The sequence below is a fragment of the Bos grunniens genome, chromosome 6 (assembly GCF_055505025.1).
Source record: "Bos grunniens cultivar Pamir isolate PY7600 chromosome 6, Bosgru_T2T1.0, whole genome shotgun sequence".
Taxonomy (NCBI): Eukaryota; Metazoa; Chordata; class Mammalia; order Artiodactyla; family Bovidae; genus Bos; species Bos grunniens.
Window position 1 is genome coordinate 20322859 of NC_141170.1, and position 20025 is coordinate 20342883.

A 20025-nucleotide genomic window follows, 5' to 3' on the forward strand; every position below is an offset into this window, starting at 1 on the left:
CGGAAGCCTGTGGAATCTTAGCTCCCTAACCTGGAATCGGACCTGCACCCCCTGCATTGGAAGGTGAAGTCTCAACCACTAGACCACTAGGAAAGTCCCAGAACTTTCTTTCTTTTTAAGGCTAAATAATATTTCATTGTATGTATATGTGTGTGTGTGTTAGTCACCCAGTCATGTCCAACTCTTTGCAACCTCATGGACTGCAGCCTACCAGGCTCCTCTGTCCATGGGATTCTCCAGGCAAGAATACTGGAGTGGGTAGCCATTCCCTTCTCCAGGGGATCTTGTTGACCCAGGGTTCAAACCCAGGTCTCCTGAATTGCAGGCAGATCTTTTACTGTCTGAGCCACCAGGGAAGTCCACCACACTTTAAATGATTTCATTTTTAAAGAAAAAAGTATTTGTTAGTATAGGTAAATATGGGCTTCCCAGGTAGCTCAGCTGGTAAAGAATCCACCTGTTGTGCAGGAGACCCCGGTTTGATTCCTGGGTCAGGAAGTTCCCCTGGAGAAGGGATAGGCTACCCACTCCAGTATTCTTGGGCTTCCCTGGTGGCTCAGACTGTAAAGAATCCATCTGCAATGCAGGAGACCTGGGTTCAATCACTGGGTTGGGAAGATCCCTTGGAGGAAGGCATGGCAACCCACCCCAGTATTCTTGCCTGGAGAACCCCAGGGACAGAGGAGCCTGGCGGGCTACAGTTGACAGGGTCACAAAGAGTCAGATATGACTGAGCGACTAAGCACAGCACAGCATAGGTAAATATATAATATATAAACATATTAATACATACATATATGTATAAAAGATTGTACATCAAAATGTTAACAGGCCCTCCTTACAGTGGCCCAGTGTAAATGATTCCCCCAAAGTATCTGAAATGTTTAGCCAAAATGATTGATGACAGGGTATTTAATATTTGAAATGATTGGTTTTTCAGTTCTAGACTATGGGATTTGGAGCCCTTTTCATCTTCTTTTTCCTGATGTGCACCTTTTAAAGTATTTGCAGTGAGCACACTTTTCTGTTGTAAATGCTGAAGGAACCTTCAGTGGAGCCACATCAGCTCACTGTAGCCGTCCGCCTTGCCAGGTGCTGCCCTCCTCCCAGGGTCTCATTCACCACTCGCAGCCTGACCCATTCTGCTCTGAGCACCACGGAACTCTGCTTCCTGTGCCCACAGGGGTGGGATGACCTGCACGGGCCTCCACAGCCGCATGGGAACCCCCTGCATCCCTGGAGACAGCTCAGAGCCATTTCCTCCTCACCTACCCTCCCCTTGCCCTCAGTGCAGAGTCAGCTTTCTCCCTTCAGGGCTCCCTAATCCCTGTTCCCATCTGTCACTGCACTTGTTTCCTGATTGCCTGTGGGCCGCCTGGGGGTGGGGACTGTGCCTTCATCTTTGTATCTGCAGCCCTTAGCATGGAGCCTGGACAAAGACGCTGGGCAGCCTGGGGAGCCACTGGTTGTTCAGAGGGGCTGGCTCCCTGGCTGCTCAGAAATGAGGCTGCAATAGTAGGTGGAAGACTCCCTCAAGGCCCTTCGTGCTACTATACCCTTCGTGAACAGTGCAGAAGACATAGGAGTTGTGGGTTCAGTCCCTGAGTCGGGAAGATCCCCTGCAGAAGAAAGCGGCAACCCACTCCAGTATTCTTGCCTGGGAAATCCCATGAACAGAGGAGGCTGCTGGGTTACAGTCCATGGATTCGGAAAAGAGTCAGACACGACTTAGCGACTAAACAAACAACAACAAAAATAGATATTAAAATTGTTGAAATGCACTGCATTTATGTCTTACTGATATTGGTCTCCTGTTGTCTTGGGCTCATAACACACATTTGGTAAATACCTGTTGTTTTTCAGTTGCCCAGTCATGTCCGACTCTTTGCCACCCCATGTACTGCAACACACCAGGCCTCCCTGTCCCTCACCATCTCCCGAAGTTTGCCCAAGTTCATGTCAATTGCATCAGTGATGCCATCCAGCCATCTTATCCTCTGATGCCCTCTTCTTCTTCTGCCCTCAATCTTTCCCAGCATCACGAACTTTTCCAGTGATTTGGCTGTTTGCATCAGATGACCAAAATACTGGACTTCAGCATCAGTCCTTCCAACAAGTATTCAGGGATGATTTCCCTTAAGATTGACTGATTTGATCTTCTTGCTGTCCAAGGGACTTTCAGGAGTCTTCTCCAGTATCCCAAGGACAAATACCTGTTAACCTCCTTAATAACCCTAGTAGCTCCCCGTGATCAAACTTCTCTTCCTTAAATTTGGCTACTTTGAGAGGCTGGGAGGGGGGTTATTTAGGGGCCTGGGAAGCCATTATTATCACCCTCCAAGTCATATGATCGTGACTAGCTGCCTACACCGCATGTATGATTGATCCCAGTCAGGACGATTTTGAGAAAAAACAAAGAAGTTAAAAGATCTACTACTGGCATGGCTTGAGTGCAGTGTTTAAACATCCTGTGTGTAAAAGCAGCTAATGAATCCTTGCTGTACTTGCTGTTGCCAGTTACTCCTGGGCCAAGAGGGGCTTAAAGTCTTACTGTGTAATGTTCACTCTGAAAGCTGTAATGGGCCAAGTTTTGTGAAACAGATTTTGCAGGCTGGTATAGTTAGGTCGTTTGGGACAATTCTCTTACATATGAAAGAAAGGTTCTAGGCCTCCTTTAGGGAGCATTAAAAGAGCAGAAGGAAAAATGAAAAAGTTATAATTACTGTGCAACTGACTCTTTTGGGGTCATCTTTAGCTTCACAGACCACAAAAATTTACCTTGATTTTCCTTGAGAAAAGTGGCCCAATGTAAGCGATTCACCCAAAGTATCTGAAATATTTTTAGCCAAAATGTTTGATGATAGGACAATTAATGGTTGAAATGATAGGTTTTCCAGCTGTTGAAACAATTTGTAAATTGGCATAGGTGGTCTGTGCTGTTTGCATCAGAATCACAATAGCTTGGTTTAATGTTACCTTCTTACCAAGATCAGGCTCTTTTTATAAAAGTTGAGTTAGACTAGATTGGCTTGGTTATGATATTGTTGTTTTGTTTTCTTTTGTTTTTGCCTAGTAGGCCAGCAAAGGAAGTAACATCATTACCTGGAGTAATTAGACTCAGAGATGTGATGTCAGCATTTAAACCCTGGCCTGACCACTCTCCAGCCGGCTGTGTGCTTGGATAAGATATTTAATTTATGGAAGCTTAGAGTTTCTGTTGTTCATCAGGAAAATGGATTATCTGTCAGTTTTGCTTAGTAGACTGTAAGCTTCTTCAAGTAGGGGTGGTATGGTTCATCCATCATTGGAAACTCAGTGTGTGGTATGAGGCCTGGTGAGTAAGAACTCTATAAATATTTTTCAAACAAATCAGATTCGTCTCACTTATTTCATAGGTTGTTTGAAAGAGCGAGTAGGATGAGCAGCAGTAGAGTGTAGTGTTAAGAGCACAGTCCCTGGGCCCTGGTTCTGGCCCCAGGAAGTAGCAGTAACTCTCCTCTGGGCATCTGTGAAAGTGGATGATGCTACCTACTTCCTAGGGTTGTAGTCAGTGTGCCTGAACACTGTAAGTGCTATATGAAAGTGAAAGGAAGTGAAAGAAAGGGAAAGTGGAGTTGCTCAGTCGTGTCCGACTCTTTTCGACCCCATGGACTGCAGCCTCCCAGGCTCCTCCATCCATGGGATTTTCCAGGCAAGAGTACTGGAGTGGGTTGCCATTGGCTTCTCCAGGGGATCTTCCCGACTCAGGGATTGAACCCGGGTCCCCACATTGCAGGCAGACGCTTTACCCTCTAAGCCGCCAGGGAAGCCCCTAAGTGCTATATACGTACCAGCTATTGATATAACATGTGAATGGGCTTTGCAAAGTGCTGCTCACATAAACGTGGTACTTATTTGCTGAAGTCTTAGCAAGTGTTTGGCACACTGTGAAATACTTGTAAGTATTTTACACCAAAGAAAGTACTGGGTCTTTCTTTACCTTAACTGAATTAGTGGGAATTGTAGAGCAAGGCAGGGCTACTATTGCTATTATGGGACTCATAAGTCTCTAGTTCTTGACTTTTATAATGCATGAAACTTTGACTATTTCTGTATATCAGCATTTCTTCATTATTAAACCATGGATAGGCAATAGAATTAAGAGCCAGAACCCTGAAATCATTGAAGTACATAGTTGGAATTCAATAATTATTATGGACAGATCGGTTTGTAGTTTATTTTTGGCTCCTCAATGATTTAGTCTGATTTAAAAAAAAATTAGTTTAATGCAGGTGGCTCATTTCATAAAGAATTTCACAGGCACTGAAGACAGGGAGCAGTTTTGTGTCTGCACAACTGCGAACCTTATGCCTGCTGCTGCCTGAGCCCTAGAAAGGTCAGTTCACCTTTCTGTACTCACATAAAGCTACTACTTATTTGATAATGTCTTACCAAGTGTTGGGGGCTTCCCAGGTGGCTCAGTGGTAAAGAATCCGCCTGCCAGTGCAGGACACACAGGAGACTCGGGTTTGATCCCTGGGTTTGAAAGATCCTCTGGAAAAGAAATGACAACCCACGCCAGTATTTTCACCTGGGTAATCCCATGGAGCTGGGTGGGCTGCAGTCCATGGAGTCGCTTGACATGACTGAGCATGCATGCATGCTTACCGAGTGTTGGACACACTATGAAATACTAGTACTGGATCTTCCCTTATCTTAACTGAGTTAGTGGTCATTCCATTTCACATTTTCTAAAGCCCACTTAGGGTGTCTTTCACCTGGACCCTTTTAGTGACACACATGACCACTGGATGCAAAGTACAGGTTCAGAGAAGGCCTGACCTGGGGCTTCCCCGGCCTGGCACTGCTGCCTGCTCTGTTTTTCCACTGTTAGCTTTGTGGAAAGTGAGTGAAAGTGAAAGTCACTCAGTCGTGTCCGACTCTTTGTGACCCCATGGACTGTAGCCCGCCAGGATCCACTGTCCATGGAATTCTCCAGGCAAGAATACTGGAGTGGGTTGCCATTTCCTACTCCAAGGGATCTCCCCAACCCAGTGATTGAACCCAGGTCCCCCACATTGCAGGTGGATTCTTTATCGTCTGAGCCACCAGGGAAGGGCTATGTAGAAATAACTGGTCAATTCCTAGGCAATAGGATTTTTAAGATGATGTTAAATAATACTGATTTCTTATGTGCAAACACTGCAGTAGCTTCCACTTTGGTTTCTCTGCCTCTTGGCCATTAGAGTCTCCTTCACACAGCACTGTCTTCATCTCCCCATTATTTCATTCTTGCCAGGTCTCCCCAGGCCAAGAACTCTCTTGAGATAGTATCTTACTGCAGGATCAAATCCAAGCTCCCTGTGTTGCCTTTCAAGGCCATGCATAATCTGAGCCCATTTTATCTATCCATGTTTCACTTCCAGTTTCTCTCTAATGTAGAATTTTACTTCCCACTCACTGGGGTCTATCTTTTTCCTGGTGGCTCAGACGGTAAAGAATCTGTCTGCAATGTAGGAGACCCAGGTTCCATCCCTGGGTTGGGAAGATCCCCTGGAGAAGGGCATGGCAACCCACTCCAGTATTCTTGCCTGGAGAATCCCATGGACAGAGGAGCCTTGTGGGCTACAGTCCATGAGGCCGCAAGGAGTCAGACACAACTGAGCAATTAACACTTTCTTTCACTTTCGCTTGTGTTCTTTTGTTTTCAAGGTCCCCACACTGAAATGCCCTCCCTGTCCCTTCTATTTACACTTAAATAGCTTTTAAAATTTTTATTTTGTTTTTATTTTTTATTTTGGCCATACCACTCGTCACTTGGGATCTTAGTTCCTTGACTAGGGATCGAACTCATGCCCCCTGCAGTGGAAGTGAGAAGTCCTAACCACTGGACCACCAGGGAAGACCTGACACGTGCCTGTAGCTTTAAGGCCCTCCCCCCACCTTTTCCCTAAACCCTGTCTCCTCCTGAACATTGATTGGCATCTCCTGTATTTTTGCATTTGATTATATTTAATTTAGAGCTTTCTTCGGTACCATTTTAAAAATTAGTATCTTCTCATAATGACTCAGATAATATTAAAATTATTGTAAGCTTACCAGTTAGGCATTCAGGAAAATTGTACCTGTTTTATATGTAGTATAAGTTTTTAAAAAATGTAACCTTCTCCTCTTGGCAGCTATAATTCCACCCCACTGCTCATAAATAAAGCCCTGGAGTCCAGGCCATATGTAGTAAAACAAAATAATATTGTAGAGCAAGGCAGGACTACTATTGCTATTATGGGACTCATAAGTCTCTAGTTCTTGACTTTTATAATACATGAGACTTTGGCTGTTTCAGTACATCAACATTTCTTCACTATTAAACCACGGATAGGTGATAGAATAAAGAGCCAGAACCCTGAAATCACTTAAATACGTAGGGGAGTTCCATAATTGTTATGGACAGATTGGTTTGTGGTTTATTTGGGGCCCTTCAATGATTTAGTCTGATCTGTATATGTCCATTTACCTTTCCATACTAATTTAGTAGATCTGCTAAAATATTAGACTTTAATTAAACTTAAGCTATAATGTGTTGGGAAGATCCACTGTAGAAGGAAATGGCAACCCACTCCAGTGTTCTCGCCTGAGAAATCCCACGGACAGAGGAACCTAGTAGGCTACAGTCCATGGGGTCACAAAGAGTCGGACACAACTGAGTGACTGAGCGCCATGCACCACCATAATGAAATAAAATTTTATTGCTGGAGTGCAAACATGCTACATACATTGTGAGAATCAACTTCATCTTCTGTCCTTTCTCCCTCCCTCATTTTTCTTTTCTTTCAATCAATGGGCATCTGAAATGCAGACAGCATTGGTCTCGATGGAGCTCTGCAAGTAAAACATGGCCTTCTCCTGCTAAGAGATCACAGCCTAGCACTGGAAACGTATGTGAACAACAGTGGTCTAACGATAATGAGATTGGATTAAATAAGGGTAAATAGTTACAGTTGAAAACTGGGTAAATACAGAGATAGAAGGCCAAGCTTAGAAAGTATATAAACATAGTTAATCACACTTACTAATTTTCTAGTGTGTGCCAAGCTCTGTGCTAGGTTGTAGTTATGTTCCTATTAATATATCCTCCCGACAAATATTTGAGTTGGATATATGAATCTACTTTTCAAAAACAAATAAATTGAAGCAAACTGTGAAAGAAGCAGAGCTGTGATTCAAATATAGCCCAGTCTTTTATTATACCAGCCTGTCTTTATGCCAGTATAAAAATAAAGTTTAATATGTAAATAAAAATGTTTTGCTGGGTACTTCAAAATGACCACAAAGCTTTGCAGAGGTTGGCATTTCCCAGAGGAAATTAGCCAGGATAAAAGGGAATAAAGTTTAAGATATAATGCACAAGGGGAAAAAACTCTTTAAAGAAAATATCCTTCAGTTTTGAAACCTCCTGAGTAATGAATGGTAATATCTTCTCTATTAATTTGACACTAAAAGAACAGGTAGAGATGTTAAATGATTATTTTGTGAATCTTCAAATAAAACTAACTTTCTCTAGGCTTATTAAGTAGATTGCAAAAGGGGACTTAGACACGGTTTTTATATATAGTTGTGTATTTCAGCAGTTATTCCGGATGAACATTAAAAACACTGTCAAATTCCAAATTAATCCCCTTGCATTTTTTTCTATTGAATTCTTTGATATCTCTAAATTAATTTGGTGAGAGTGACTTTCTTCACAGCGTTCTAATTAACTCTCCAGCAGCGTTTATTCAAGCTTTTCTGTCTCAGAATTTTGTGAGTTTTTTTCATGTACATTTCTCATCACAGATAGTTCTAGATAGTTTATGGGTTTTGTTGCTATTGTAAACCTATTATGTTTCTTTCTTTACTGTATAATAAAAAACTTTGGATTTTCATCTTTTATCTAACCCTTTATATGAATGCTCATAAATTCAAATAGTATTTTAATCAATTCTCTGGCTTTAGTGTTGCAGATAATTCCATTTCTGCGTGTCTTATATTGAAGCCCCTTATTTCTGTTTCTTTTTTGATGAATTGGTAAAACCTGCCCAAGCAGTGTTGATAGTTGTTTTCTCAAAAAAACAATTCAACTGAGTAAAATTTAAAGACCTTGCTGGCTTTATTTAATGCTTCTTGAGTTGGGCATCATCCCATTTAGGAGATAGAAAGGAGTTGCAAGAAGCTGTACAAAAAATGGAAGACTGTTATAGGCAGAAGGAGGCAGGACACGAAATTTATTCCAGCACAGGGTGGATTGTTTCAGGCAGTGTCCCCTTCTCTGGGGAGAAGACAGGGGTCTGTCAAGCAGATTACTGTGCCAGTGCTAACCAAGTAATTCCAGACTGACTGGTTAAAGGTTATGTTGTGGGAGAGGCTGAAACAGCAGCTAGCTTTGGTATTAACTCTTGGTTTGGTGATGTGGGCTTAGTACAAGAGACTCCATTTTGGGACTGTTGTCTCTTTTTTAGCATCATCATCGATTCATCCTAGTTTTAATAGGAAAGCTCCCTTTTCATGCCCAAAAAATAATATTGGCTGTTGGCTTATGAGAGATATACCCATTATAAAATCCTTCTAACCCTAGTTTTCCTAGATATTTTGAAAGGGATGAGCACTGAATTTGGTCAGCCTTTTGAACATCCTTATAGGGTTAATCTTATTTGACTCAATAGTGTACTGCATTATCTTCATAATAATAACTATTTATTTCCTGAGATAAACTCCCCTAGGCCATGATTTGCTTTTCTTTTACTTTATTGTTGACTTTATGTGCTATTTTCTATTTAGGACTTTTTACTCATGTTGTTCATCACTGTTATTCAAAAAATAAATATGTGTATTATATACAGTTGTATTTGGGGAATGACATTGTACATATGCTTTTGTATCCTGAATTTTACACTTAAATACAATAGCATTTTCCTATGGCATTAGAAGTTCTTCAAAACATATTTCAATGGCTGCACAATATATTACGGTTTATCATAATTTCCTTAATCTTCCTGTTTTTTTCATTGCTTTAAGTTTTTGCTAATTTTGGACTGCTACAAACTGTGGGAGATAGTGAAGGACAAAGAAGCCCTTTGGGCTGCAGTCCATGGGGTCACAAAGAGTTAAACACAACCTAGCCACTGAACAACAAAAGTTTAAATCATGCAAAGGTGAGCATCTTTATGTGTAAACTTTTGTTCTTACTGCTGATTGTTTCTGTAGTGTGTTCATTTCCAAAGGCCACCACTACAAATTATACAAACCTACTAGCTTAACTAGGGCTTTTCAGGTGACGCTGGTGATAAAGAACCTGCTTGCCAGTACAGGTTTGATGTAACAGACATGCATTGGATCCCTTGATTGGGAAAATCCCCTGGAGGAGGGCACGCAACCCACTTCAGTATTTTTTTTTTTTTCACTTCAGTATTCTTGCTTGGAGAATCCCATGGACAAAGGAGGCTGATGAGCTACACTCCATAGGGTTGCAAAGGGTTGGACTTAGCATGCATGCACAGTAGCTTAATCCAGCAGAAGTTTATTTTCTCATAGTTCTAGAGACCAGAAATTCAAAACCAAGGTGTTGGCAGGGCCATGCTCCCTTTGAAGGCTCTAGAGGGAGAATCACTCCTGGCTTCTTCCAGTTTCTGGCAGCTCCTGGCGTTCCTTGTGGTATCATCACTCCAGTCTCTACCTGTCTTCACATGGCCTTCTCTATGCATGTCTCTCTGTGTTCCCTCATTTTCTTATAAGAACATCAGTCACTGAATTTAAGCCATGTTTTAAATCTATGATGATTTCTTTCTTTTTTTAATTTTTGGATCATATGATAGCTTTATTGTCAATTTTTTGAGAAATATCCATAGTTGTTTTCCATACTGATTGCATCAGTTACCTTCCCATCAACAAGGTACATGGATTCTTTTTTCTCTGACACTCCAACATTTGTTATTTCTTATCTTTTTGATAATGGCCATTCTAATGGGCATAAGGTGAAATCTCATTGTGTATTTTGATTTGCATTTCCCTAATAATTAGCAGTGTTGAACAATTTTACATTTGCCTGTTGGCCATCAGTATGTATTCAAGATGATTTGTTTTTAAGATGCTTTGTTAATTATACCTGCACAGGGCCTGTTTTTAAATAAGGTAACATTCATAGGTAACTAGGGGTAGGACTTGGGCTTATCTTACTTGAGAGGGACAATATTTAACCCACTACACCTTTTTTGAGTAGAAATACAAAGGCAAAAAACAAGTATCAAAGTATCTCTTGATACTTATTACCAAATTGTTTTCCAAAATGCGTAAGATGGCCTGGTTCATCAGCATTGTAGAGTACTCATTTACCTACAGCTTTGCCCAAATTAAGTATTACCATTGGAAAAAAAAAAAAACCTTTTTTGGATTGGATACAAATGGAAACTGATTTTTTAAAGTTCATTTCATGAATTGTTCATAAATTTGACAAGATTCTGTGTACTTAACATGGAAATTTCTTTTTCTGTAAAAAAAAATTTTTTTGGCCAAGTGGCATGTGGAATCTTAGTTCCCCAACCAGAGATCAAATCTGTGTCCCTTGCACTGGAAGCACGGAATCTTAACCACTGGACCACCAGAGAAATACCTCTGTAAAATCTTTTGTAATGTCTTTGCCCATTTTTATTTTAGTGCATTTGCTGTTTTCTCATTTATACAGTCATTATACATGAAGAATATTATCCTTTGGTTGCACTGCTTGTAAATATTTCCCCAGTTTGTCAGTCAGTTAAGTCTCTCAGTCATGTCTGACTCTTTGCAACCAACCCCATAGACTGTACCATGCCAGGCCTCCCTGTCCATCACCAGCTCCCAGAGCTTGCTCAAATTAATGTCCGTAGAGTCAGTGATACCATCCAACCATCTCATCCTCTGTCATCCCCTTCTCCTCCCACCTTCAATCTTTCCCAGCATCAGGGTCTTTTCCAATGAGTTAGTTCTTCGCATGAGGTGGCCAAAGTATTGGAGCTTCAGCTTCAGCATCAGTCCTTCCAATGAATATTCAGGACTGATCTCCTTTAGGATGGACTGGTTGGATCTCCTTGCAGTCCAAGGGACTCTCAAGAGTCTTCTCCAACACCACAGTTCAAAAGCATCAATTCTTTGGCTCTCAGCTTTCTTTGTAGTCCAACTCTCACATCCATACATGACTACTGGAAAAACCATAGCTTTGACTAGATGGACCTTTGTTGGCAAAGTAATGTTTCTGCTTTTGAATATGCTGTCTAGGTTGGTCATAGCTTTTCTTCCAAGGAGTAAGTATCTTTTACTTTCATGGCTGCAATCACCATCTGCAGTGATTTTGGAGCCCAAGAAAATAAAGTCTCTCACTGTTTCCATTTTTTTCCCATCTATTTGCCATGAAGTGATGGGACCAGATGCCATGACCTTAGTTTTCTGAATGTTGAGTTTTAAGCCAACATTTTCACTCTCCTCTTTCACTTTCATCAAGAGGCTCTTTAGTTCTTCTTCGCTTTCTGCCATAAGTGTGGTGTCATCTGCATATCTGAGTTATTGATATTTCTCCCTGCAGTCTTGATTCCAGCTTATGTTTCCTCCAGCCCAGTGTTTCTCATGATGTACTCTGCATATAAGTTAAATAAGCAGGGTGACAATACACAGCTTTGACATACTCCTTTCCCTGTCTGAGGTGTACTGTGTTGTAAATGTTAAAAATTTCATGTTTTCCTGGTGCCTCAACATCCCACAGGCAGGCTGTGGGCACCCTGCCTGGATGACCAAGTCAGTGTGATAGGCTGGTGGTGCCACAAGCTCCCCTCTGACCCTCCCCTGACTGTGACCTCGTGACCTTCAAACACACCAGTGAAATCCCCTGGCGCCTTTGGCATGTGCTCTTTCCCCGAGCCCCTCTGAAGGCACTGCCCTCAATGGCTCATTGTCTCGGCTGCCACCTGCCTGGTTGAGCCGCTACCTGGGCGCTCGTCCCGCGTGGTCCCCTCCGTGTCCTGCCGCATCTGCCTCTTCTAGGACTCCTTCGTCTGACCAAGCTCTTTCACTTTCATACCCCTCCCCGTGATGGTATTCCATGTCCTTGTCAGACCGATCCTCCATAAACAAAAAACACCCCAACAACAGTTTAAGTAATGTTATGACTCCTTGCAACACAATTGGCGTAGAGGATGGGATGATCTAAGCCAGGGATGGAAAGCCCCACGGAGATGTCCCGGGACGGCTCTGGCTGATGAATGGGCTGTGGCACCTGGGCTCAGGCATTTGGAAGGCTCTGTGTCTTGGCATTCAGGCACCACCTAGACTCCAAGAATCCCCATGCTAAAGTGCAGACCGTGCCCTGAGCCCAGTAGAACATCCCAGGATCTCGTTTCTCAGTCGCGAGCCTCACAGGAGAAGGCTGGTCATCGTGGGGCTGCAGGTAAGCAGAGCCGCTGGGCAGCTAACCTGGCATTTTGCCTGTATCCTGGTGGTGGTTGTTCAGTCACTGTCGTGTCTGACTCTTTGTGACCCCATGAACTACAGCAGGCCAGGCTTCCCCTTCCTTCACTATCTCCCTGAGTTTGCTCAAACTCGTGTCTATTGAGTCAGTGATGCCATCCAACCATCTCATCTTCTGTTGCCCGCTCTTCTCTTGCCCTCAGTCTTTCCAGAAATAGAGTCTTTTCCAAAGAGTAAGCTTTCTTGCATCAGGTGGCCAAAGTGTTGGAGCTTGAGCTTCAGCATCAGTCCTTCCAATGAATAGTGAGGATTTCCTTTAGGATTGACTGGTTTGATCTCCTTGCTGTCCAAGGGACTCTCAAGAGTCCTCTCCAATACAACTGGAAAGCATCAATTCTGCGCTTAGCCTCCTTTATTGTCCAACTCTCACATCCATATGTGACTACTGGAAAAACCATAGCTTTGCCTAGACGGAGCTCAGACTAATTAGGGAAGGGCTGTGCTGTGCTCAGTTGTGTTTGGCTCTTTGCGACCCCATGGACTGTAGTCTGCCAGTCTCCTCCATGAGATTTTCCAGGCAAGGATACTGGAGTGGGCTGCCATTTCCTTCTACTGCCCGTATCTTGGTTAAGGCACCATGAATGGCTGTGTCAGCGCCCACAGCCGAGGGGTCACTGTGTCCCATGGTATTGGCCCATGACCCCGTCCACACTGCCCTTGTGGCTTTGAGTGACACCGGGAGTACCCCTCCCTTCTCATTCGGTGTTGGGAGACCCTCCACAGAGTGTCAGCCATGAGGTCCTGTAAGGATCCGCCCTGCTGGGGTTGGCAATCCCGTCTGCAGTATCCCTCTTTCAGCCCCCAAGCCCATAGAGTATGAGGGATCCTGTTTATGCAGACAGGTGGCCCAAGTGGGAAAAAAAAAAAAGGCTGTGGGGTGTGTAGGGGGAGGGGAGGAGCACTTTAATCCTGCCCCGCCCCCAAAATACCTGAGGCTGTTCCTCAGTTTGCCTGAGATCTCTGGGTCCACTTAAGTGCTATTGACATGCTAGTAGTCTCCTTAGAATTAAATTGCACAAAACTAAGAAGTTGAGGCCATTCCAGATCTCCTGCTTGTAGACCCCAACCCCTCTAGAGGGAGGTAGATGGGGACCCCCACCCCAAGAGAGGACATCTCCCATCCCCTTCCTCACAGCTACAGTCACTGGAGACCACCAGGAATTTGTCCAAAGACAGGGGGAAAAAAAAATAGCTGCTGGGAGATACAAAACACTCAAAAGATTTTAACAAAACAGCAAAAAAAAAAAAAAAAAAGAGGGAACAAAAATGGGTTGATTATCCTGTGGTTGGTTGGGGGCGGGAGGGGAAGGCTGTCCCAGAGAGCGGCTTCTGCCTGGAATTAAGCCGGTCCTTCCCCTTCTCCCTTCCCCTTTATCTCGACTAAAGACCCGTGCTAGCAGGAAGCTAAACAAATAGTGTTGGGTAGACAAACTGCCACTTTTGGTGGCTGCAAGCCCAAGGGAAAAGGAAGAAAGGGAGGAAACGAGGGAGGGAGGGAGGAAGGAGCTGCAAACCTTACAAACCCAGCAAAAACCAGAGGCAGCAAACATCATCCTAGTCCAAGAGTACTTACTGATTAAACCAACAGAACTAAGCAGAGGAAAAATAAGAAATCACAGCCTCCTCCAAGGACATGCATAGGACATGCATTATAGTGTATGTTAATAACTAAACATCATCTCATCCTCTTTGGATTCTGATGACAACATACTTCTCATTTATGAATTTTACTTACAAATTGAAATCTACAGGCACTCCTACTGGTGTCTTCAAAAATTCCTTCACTGTAGGGGCTTTGGCAGCCTCTTTTCATGCCTCTCAAAAGTCTCCAGACCACTTATTAATATAATGGCCATTGGTTGCCCCAGGGCTTCTGATGCAAGAAACTGCCCCTTGGTCTCATGCTATACACCATTAAAACAACAAGTGATGCCTACTTACTGAGCTTTCCTGAAAATTGAGGCTCTCACAGACCTCGAGCCTGTGACCCTCCATACCCAGCTGTCCCTTCTGCTTTGTATGTGTGCGTTAGTTGCTCGGTCATGTCTGACTCTTTGTGACCCCATGGACTGTAGCCCACCAGGCTCCTCTGTCCATGGGATTCTCTGGGCAAGAATATTGGAGTGGGTAGCCATTTCCTTCTGCAGGGGATCTTCTCAACCCAGGAATCAAACCTGGGTCACCTGCATTGCAGCAGATTCTTTACCATCTGAGCCACTGTGAGTGCTTCTGCTGTGGATCCTAAATCATGCCACAAGCTTAGCACGGCTCCCAAGGCCTCCTTAAGACAAGATGGAGCCCCACCTGGGCCCTTTGGTGTATTCCACCTACAGGAGTGGGTGGTTTCCCTAGACCGCTGTCCATTGCCAGATGCCAGGGTACTGGAGGAGGTCACCCCAGACCACTTGGCTACCTGAAAGGCATCTTTGGATTAACTGAGAGATGAGCAGTGGGATTTCACGTACTGTACAGGTGGCACTTCTCGCTTCAGACAGGATGGAGTTCAGTGGGATGCTGCTCCTTTCCAGATTGTCCTGACCCAGACTGTCCCCGATAAAGGAGGGGCCCCAAGCAACAGCATACTCAGCCACACTCCAGGGGTCATCTTGCTGTCTCGAAACCCAGCCCAACAATGGCTCCACCTTATATTTATTACAAATTGTTGGGCTATAGCCTAAAAATTATCCCCTTCAGGGTAAAATAGTTTAGAAATCTCTTGCCTCACTGATACCCAGAATATAAACCACAATTATACAGGTCTCTGTATATACTAAGAGGCTTCCCAGGTGGCACTAATGGTAAAGAACCCACCTGCCAATGCAAGAGGCATAAGAGACATGGGTTCGATCCCTGGGTCGGGAAGATCCCCTGAAGGAGGGCATGCAACCCACTCCAGTATTCTCACCTGGAGAATGGGGAATCCCATTGACAGAGGAGCATGGTGGGCCACAGTCCATAGGGAAGCAAAGAGTCTGATGCGACTGAAATGATTTAGCACACGCACACACTGCGTATACTAAGGCCACAGTACAAGGCTTTGCCAGGACACTCTTTGCCTTCAGAGTTACAGACGTTACTGGCAGTAACCAAGATGCACATTCTCACATTTCAGAATTCGCAACATGGGACACTTGGAAAACTAGCCGATAGTTCCTTTTTTTGGCTGTCGGATCTTAGTCGTGGCACATGGGATCTTCATTGCATTGTATGGGATCTTTTCAGTATGATACACAGACTCTGCTTGTGGAGCACAGGCTCAGTAGTCACAACTGGCCAGCCTAGTTGCCCTGCCGCACGAGGGGTCTTAGTTCCCTGACCAGGGATCGAACTCAAGTCCCCTGCATTGCAAGGAAGATTCCTTACCACTAGACCATCAGGGAAGTCTCCCATAGAACGTTTATGTCCCTGAGAGATTTCAAATAACAGTTTAATTGAGAGACATTTGGTCTCTCAAATGGGCTTCCCAGGCGGTATTAGTGGTAAAGAATCTGCCTGCCAATGCAGGAGACACAAGAGACTCGAGTTTGATCCCTGGGTTGGGAAATGGCAACCCGCTCTAGTAATCTTGCCTGGAAAATTCCAAGGACAGAGGACCCTGATGGCCTACAGCCCACGGGGTCACAAAGAGGTGACACGACTGAGTACTCAGCTTTTGGTCTCTCAAACAACCCCTTTTCAAATTCTAGTACAACCAATAGTAAACTGTCAAGTTCTCTATGTTACCCCAAGCCTTAACTTATTCTTTTTTTTTTTTTTTTTAACTTATTCTTATAAATGTTCAATCTACCTCTCACCACTTCAGGCTGGAGGCCAGATCAAGGGCACGTACTTTCCTAGGAGTCATTCAGATCAGATCAGATCAGTCGCTCAGTCGTGTCCGACTCTTTGCAACCCCATGAATTGCAGCACGCCAGGCCTCCCTGTCCATCACCAACTCCCGGGGTTCACCCAGACTCAGGTCCATTGAGTCAGTGATGCCATCCAGCCATCTCATCCTCTGTCGTCCCCTTCTCCTCCTGCCCCCAATCCCTCCCAGCATCAGAGTCTTTTCCAATGAGTCAACTCTTCGCATGAGGTGGCCAAAGTACTGGAGTTTCAGCTTTAGCATCATTCCCTCTAAAGAAATCCTAGGGCTGATCTCCTTCAGAATGGACTGGTAGGAGTCATTAACCACAGCTTATTCCACAGGCCAGGCCCCTGCTCACCTGATATAGGACTCATTTGAACCAAAACTTTCACCAAAACTAAAACAGCCACACACCACTCTGTTGACTGTTGGTCTTATTACTACTGGCCTAGGCATTTCCATTGGTTTACAGTCTGGAAGTTCTCAGCAGCTCAAATGGGTACCCACTTGGAAAGAGCCCCCCGAGTCCCACATCCCAGACAACATTGTCCTGGCCCAGAATCTCATGGTTGGAGATGACATCACCCCAACCCAAGACCACAGCATTGGAGACAGCTTCACCCTCGGTATCTGAGATATCTTCACTTCTTACACTAAAACCTCCACCCCAGGGGCACCCACGGACCACCTCTCCTGTGGCACAAAGTGGACATGGGACATTTCTTTCCTTCCTGAGCCTGTTGTCTGCTTAGCCCTCAATTCTAGTATACTCCTTGCTCTCTATTAAAATGCACACCCCGTGCCCCCATGGCTAAAGGACGAGATTGAGGTTACTAATATAAACAGAGAGACTTCCCTAGTGGGCCAGCGATTAAGACTCTGCACTTTGAATGCAGAGGTTTTGGGTTTGTTCCCTGGTCTGGGAAATAAGATCCCACAAACCAAGCGGCACAGCCAAAAAGAGAATCTTTGGATTTCCCTAGCGGTCCGGTGTTAAGACTCCATGCTTCCACTGCAGGGGGCTCGTGTTCAATCTCTGAAGTTCCACATGCTGTGCTGTGCAGCCAAAAAAAATTGTTTTTAATTAAATTGATACTGCTACTGCTGCTAAGTCACTTCAGTTGTGTCCGACTCTGTGTGACCCCATAGACGGCAGCCCACCAGGCTCCTCTGTCCCTGGGATTCTCCAGGCAAGAATACTGGAGTGGGTTGCCATGTCCTTCTCAGATTGTTGCTTTCTCCAAGAGGCACTTGTCTCATGTCAGCCAGCCCTTTGACTTCCTGGGGAAAGGACCACTCACTCCCTAATGCCTTTTCTTATACCCTCCCCGCACCCAGCTTGCAACCAGTCTCTTGCCTTCTTTTTCCAATCGTGACCTTCTTTCCCTTCCCCATCGGTTAAACACAGTACATCGTGCTCTAAATAGTGGCACCTTCAGGTATGATTGTGACCTGGACTCAAAGGCACAGCACCTTATATATTTTTCCTGGTTGGCTCCCCCACCAACATTTTTCCTAAGGAAACCATACCCCAGGGTGCAATGGTTACACTAGAGTTTCCAAGTTCTTTACCCACCGGGTGTTTCTGGCTTCTGTCAACCCAAGAACGATATTGATTCCTATCCTGATAAGGTTTGTCATCGCCTCAGGAGCAGCCAGCCTTGGCACCAGTATAGGGACCATTCTCAAACAAAGTCAAGTCCTGACTGCCACCCAGCACCTTTCTGTGGCCTTTTCAGATCACTCAGAGGCTGGACAAAATACTGTCCCTTAGGCAACAAGCCCGTAAGTCCCTAACCCACATGGTGATAGATGACAGACTGGCTCTTGACTACTTACTAGCCAGGAAAGGGTTTCTGCCTTTCTTCCCACCTGTTGTCTTAAATTAAGAACATGCAGATCAGGGACTTCCCTAGCGGTTCAGCGGTTAAGACTCCATGCTCCCAGTGCAGGGGTCCGGGTTCAATTCCTGGTCAGGCAACTAGATCCCACATGCCGAAACTAAAAGACCCCACATGCTGCAGCTAAGACCCAGCGCAGCGAAATAAATAAACAGAAATAAACAAATGCTTTTAAAAGAAACACGCAAGTCACGAGGAGGCACAGGCCACCCATACCAAGTTGACGGGTGACTTCCTCAGCGTCTGAGCTGCCATGTTGGGAAAGTGAAAGCCTGGGTTTTTTTGTTTGATGGTTCAGTTTCAATGCACTCACACAATGAAAGTAAAGTTACAAGCTTTATTACTTACAGATCCCAGAAATGGGGGCATTTGAGGGGGAGGGGAAGGGCAGCAGTGAGCCAGGGGAAGGGCAGCCCTCCATAGTGGGGTGGTTGGGGAGAGCAGAAGATAGAGAGCAGGGTAGCAAGCACCTTTTACTGATAAGATGATTGGGGCCAAGGTTACTAACTTTTCTGGGGGCTCAACTCTAAATGGTTATTTATTTTTTACTGCAGGATAATTGCTTTGCAATATTATATTGATTTCTGCCATACAACAATGAGAATCTATTGTAACTATATATATATTATATATATATATATATCCCCTCCCTCTTGAGCCTCTCTCACACCTTCTCCACATCCCACCCCTCTAGGTCATCACAGAGTGCTGGGATGAGCTCCCTGAATTATATCACAGCTTCCCACTAGTTATCTGGGGCTTCCTTGGTGGCTCAAATGGTAAAGAATCTGCCTGCAGTGCAGGAGGCCAGTGGGTTGCCATTTCCTTCTCCAGGGGATCTTCCTGACCCAGTGATCAAACCCGCATCTCCCTGCATTTACAGGTGGATTCTTTACCATTGAGCCACCTAGGAAGCCCCAAATGCCTACTATCAGTATATAAAATATGCTATAAAATGCCTGAGCAGCAACTCAAAATAGCTGTTTTCTCATCACACGTAGTACCTCCTACTGTATGGCATTATTAACTCAGATACAGGCCAGACTACAAGGCATGGGCCGAGAGGTAAAGCTCTCTCATACCAGCATCTTCTAAAAGATTTCTTTAGAATCAGAAATGTTGTCCTGTTCTCTTCTTGGCTATTGCCAACAAAGTGACATGCCTGGTTGTGGGACTGGGTTCCGCACTCTCATCATATATCGTCACCTATAGCTGAGTTAGCCTTCCACGGCCAAGTCAAGCTGTCCCACTCACTTTAATATCTCCACAGCCCAGGTGGCAAACGTCATCCAGCCTGCCTGGTATTGTCAGTGATGTTGCAGCGTCACAAGGCCGATTGTATACTATTATAAATTTGTAAAACTTAACATTTTCCTACCACCTCAACATCCCCACAAACAGGTTATGTGCACTCCCGGCTGGGTGGCCAGGTTAGAAATAGGCTGGTGCCTACCACAAGTTTCTTTCTTCCTGTTTTCTTCTGATTTCATTTTGTTTCTTTTTAAAATTGTATTCATTTTCTTTATTTTTGGCTGTGCTGCATTCTTCATTGCTGCACGCATGCTTTCTCTAGTTGCGGTGAGCAGGACTGGTCCCCAGTTGTGGCGTGCACGCTTCTCATCACGGTGGCATCTCCTGTTGCGGAGCATGGGCTCTGGGTGCATGGGCTTCAGTAGTTGTGGTGTGTGGGCTTACCTGTTCCTCGGTATGTGGAATCTTCCCGGAGCAGGGATTGAACCCGTGTCCTCTGTATTGCCAGGCGGATTCTTAACC

The 20025-nt window shown here is 44.5% G+C and overlaps 1 protein-coding gene across 9 annotated transcripts in view; it reads left to right on the top strand.

Annotated features, from left to right (window-relative positions):
- The window catches only part of TMEM150C (transmembrane protein 150C), a 115266-nt gene that overhangs the window by 19643 nt on the left and 75598 nt on the right, over positions 1-20025 (top strand). The gene's annotated exons all lie outside the window — the stretch shown is intronic.